Here is a 4,614-nt window from a genome sequence, read left to right on the forward strand (position 1 = left end):
AAAATGCAGCAAAGTATAAACATATGCCACAGCCAAGTAGAAAGAATAACATAGAACTACACACACACACAAGCACACACACAAATAAGTCTGTATAAAACTGATGAAATCTGAATAAAGTCTGTAGATTGTGTCAATGTTAATTTTCCTTTTGTCATATTGTACTATAGTTATACAGGATGTTACCATTGGGGAAAACCAGATAAAAGGTATAGAGAATCTGTATTACTTCTTACAATTACATTTGAAACTACAATTATCTTTAAAGAAAAATGTAATAAAATAACAGTAATTTGCTCCTCTCTCACTCTTTCTCATGCTCTCTCTCACACACACAATCACACGCAAACACAAATACCTTCCCTATTTATAATTTCAAAATTTTGCTTTATGACTTTCTTGAAAGGGTTCACTTTCTTTAATAAGGTGCTTTTGTCATATATATTTATCCTACACTGATTAACTGTGGACCAGAGTACAATTTAACAATAAAAACACCCTTTTTCCAAACCATGCCTGGCAGAATGGCTCCTGAAAAAAAGGGTGATAAGAAGAAGGGCATGTCCACCATCATCAGAGAATACACTATCAACATTTACAAGCACAACCATGGAGTGGGTTTCAAGAACCGTGCCCTCAGGTACTCAAAGAAATCTGGAAATTTGCCATGAAGGAGATGGGAACTCCAGATGTATGCATTGACACCAGGCTCAACAAAGCTGTCTGGGCCAAAGCAATAAGGAATGTCCCATACTGTATCAGTGTGTGGTTGTGCAGAAATTGTAATGAAGATTAAGATTCACCAAACAAGCTCTATATGTTGGTTACCTTATGTACCTGTCACCACTTTCAAAAATCTACAGTTAATGTGGATGAGAACTAACTGTTGATTGTCAAATAAAGTTATAGAACCTCAAAACAAATAAGCAAAAACAATAAAAACAATCTCAATGATTTTTACCAAACTCAATCAAAAAATATTTATATTTTGAAGGCAAAGTAATTTTCAAGGTTGCTGCAGATTTTAGCTTCAGTTTTTAACCTTGTTGATATTTATTCATATATATATATTGTATCCACAATTTTAAGATGTTACTAAATCTAATCAACTCAGTCAAAGCTACTGTACTAAACTTAGAGTATTATCATTCTCATTATATAGATAAGAAAACAGAGGCTTAGAGACTTTTTGACTTGCTCCATGTCTCAAAGCTATAGACAAATAAAATTCTCTTGATTTTATTAGAAAATTTGCATTTCAATGAACAGAAATTCATTCTATTGGTAATAAATCTGCTTAGTACATGATTGTATTTCTCCTCTGTTTTTACACCATCAGATCATTTGGCTCTTAAATTAGGTGATTAAAAATAATTAGCTTCCTATATGTTTTTGGGGATGTCAGAGAGTTATCAATTTATAGTACCTCTAAGAAGATATTTATTCTCACAAATGTGTATTGATCTTTTTTAAGTTACCAAGCACTGTGTTCAGGCTTATTATCCACATAATAAGTAATTTAAGCTGCTCTTGATAAAATGAGTCTATAAGATAAATGTATAACAAATATATGTTTATAACAATTCTAGGATAATATTTTTAAGAGAAGGAGACTAGAGGTTGTGTCATTGGGAAAAATTAGACCTATATTAGCAAAAGAAGTAGATGACTGAGGAAAAATATATAACTAAATTCTATCACCTAAGATTTTAAAAAATTTAAGGGGAAAAGTCTGAGTTTTGGTTTTAGTAGTAATAGAAGCATGGTTTGGGTACCAGGTAAAAGATTAAGAACACAAAGATTATGACAGAAACAGGTATAGGGAAACTGAGAATGAGATGAACATAGAAAGAGGAGAACAGAGCACTACCGGAATTTCAAAGTTGAAGCAGGTCTTCATATACTAAAAATTTACAGTGGTTGAGGGAACAACAAAACAAAACATTGGAACACATGGTTAGGGAAATCATCAAACCAAATTTTAAACACTAAAGATGAATATGTTTGGATATATAAAGACTAAACACTTTGGAAAAGTACCTGAATCCTTTGGTTGACTGTAATTTTTTCAAATTTTTGGTCTTTTTTTTTTTAAAATAACCTGATTTTATAATATTGGTAAAAATGTTTTCAGATGCCAAATTTATTTTAACGTTCTCAGGAGAAAAGGTTTTAATTGTCTTAGGGAGATTTGTTATTGTGCAACATAGTGGCTCCCATGATGGAGGATTTATTGTGGTGGAGCAAGATGAGAAAAATAACACTGATACCCAAAAGAGCACATGCTTTTAAGTCAACCAGCCTTAGTTTGAACCCTGAATCCATCACTTTCTATCCATATAATATTACCTAACACCTTGCAATAACAATCAGTGTTAATGGTTATATTATTATCATCATCATTGTTATATTTGTGATTTGTTATTATGCTAGGAAAAAGTTTGTGCACAATTGTGAAGAGTGTTAAGCAGGCGTAAACTTCATCTGTCTGGCTTTGTATATCAATTCTCCCACTTGTAAGCTATGTGATCTAAAGCATGTCACTCAATCTCCCTGAGCCTCAGTTTTTTATTCCATAAAATGGTGAGAGTAATGAACATAACTTAGAATGAGATTTGGATGAAATAATGGCCATAAAGGTTTAACTTAGTAGCTAGTATGTTATAAATGCCTCATGTTAATTATTATTTCTTAGAGAAAACTTTACATTTATTCTAGACTTAGGTACTTCTTACTTTTGGAGTTTTAAAGTGGTAATTTTTTTGTGTGTGTGAAATCACAGCAATGTTATCCAGAGTCAAAAAAATATATCCAGAGGGAGATCAAGATTGAGGAGCAAGAATTGGAGCTCACTACCTGTCCCCCAAGAACGCATCAAAAATACATCTAGAAGTGGGACAACTCTCATGGAAAACTAACTGGAAATTGCAGTAAGGACTCCTATATAACCAAGGCTGTAAGAAACATGTAATACAGTATGATGGGAAGAAAAGCATCAGGAAGGGACCTGTGACCCTGGGAGGGGACTAAGAGGAAAAGGGAGATCACACAGGTGGACACTCACCCTGAGGAGTAAGTGGGTTGAGCCACAGACTGAACATCACAGTCCTGGGTTCCTACATGTTAGAGACAAGCTCCCTTGGCTGCTTGGAGAACTTCTGGGACAGATAGAAAAGCTGGAAAAGCTTAGATTCCATTTGCAAGGAGTGCATGAGTGCTGGTTTGCTCCCAGGCAGGGTGGAGAGTGGTCTTCCATAGCTGCTGCCTCCTCCCCAGTCCAAGCCAAGCAAACACTCTGGCCCTGTTCACTCCATGACACAGATTGGCACTGGATCTAGGGTGTCCAGGACCTGGGAAAAAAACTTGATCTAGGGACATGGAGGTGACCCAGGGGCATGGAGTGTAGCTCAGGTGGAGTGGCAGCTGCCATTGTTGGCACTTAGTCAAGCGGGACCCCAGAAGCAGTCCAGAGTTCTGACAACAGTACAACTGCTGGAATTCTGGCCACCACCTCATTTTACACCCCAGTCCAAGCCAGGAAAATGCTCTGGCTCCACCCCCTCCACACCACAGCCTAGCTCTAGATCTGGAGCAGCCATGATAAGGGGAAAGACACAAACCTCAGCTGCCTTTGACTGGAGTCACAGATGCACACACAGGCAGAGCATTGAGCCTCTGTAAACTTATGAGCCACTTGCTTCAGTACTCCACTCCATCCAGTGCAGGGAGAAGGAAAAACACAAACTTAAAGGGAAAAAAGAGCACTCAAACCTGATACTCAGGACTTCCACTCCAGGAACTTGGGAGCAGACTCCCCCCCCCCCCCCACTGACAAGATGGTGATGGCCACTGAGCAGAGGGGAAGTCTCACCTCACACCCTGTGCAGTCTCTTGTTCATCCATCACCAGCCACATCCTCTAACAAGATGACAGTTGCCAGCACACCCTGAGGAAAGATGTGACTGGTGTCTACATCAGATCCAGCCCTCCCACCAAAGGTTTTGGGCACACACAGCCTACATAGGGATGCTCCCACATAAGAACACTCTTTCAAGATCACAATAGGTAACTGTTTCACCTAAATTCACAGAGACAGAGAAATTAAGTAAAATGAAAAGGCAGAGGAACTACTCTCAGTTGAAAAAGCAAGAGAAAACCCCTGAAAAGAAAATGAAACAGAAATAAACAATCTACCAGACAAAGAATTCAAAATATTGGTAACAAAAATACTAACTGAATTAGGGAAGATAATTGATATAAACACAGATCTTTTTTTAACAAGAAACTAGAAAATAGAAAGAAGGTCCAATCAAAGATAGGTAATTCAATAATTGAGATAAAAAGGACTCTAGAAGCAATGAATGGCAGACTAAATGATAAAAGAAAGCATAAGTGATCCAGAAGATAGAGTAATGAAAATCACCCAATAAGAACAGCAGACAGAAAAACAAAAAATGAGTAAAATGTACAAGATGTCTGGGGTAACATCAAATGCACAGAAATTTGCATTATATAGGTTCCAGAAGGGGAAGAGAGAGAGAAGGGTATCAAATGTGTATTTGAAAAAATCATGGCTGAAAACTTCCCAAACCTAAAGAATGAAACAGAATCCAG

The 4,614-nt window shown here is 37.0% G+C and overlaps 1 pseudogene; it reads left to right on the forward strand.

Moving 5' to 3' along the window:
* Positions 1–524: 524 nt before the first annotated feature.
* On the forward strand, positions 525–890 carry LOC133081833 (large ribosomal subunit protein eL31-like; annotated as a pseudogene).
* The last annotated feature ends 3,724 nt before the right edge of the window (positions 891–4,614 follow it).

Source organism: Eubalaena glacialis, chromosome X (genome assembly GCF_028564815.1).
Source record: "Eubalaena glacialis isolate mEubGla1 chromosome X, mEubGla1.1.hap2.+ XY, whole genome shotgun sequence".
Lineage (NCBI taxonomy): Eukaryota > Metazoa > Chordata > Mammalia > Artiodactyla > Balaenidae > Eubalaena > Eubalaena glacialis.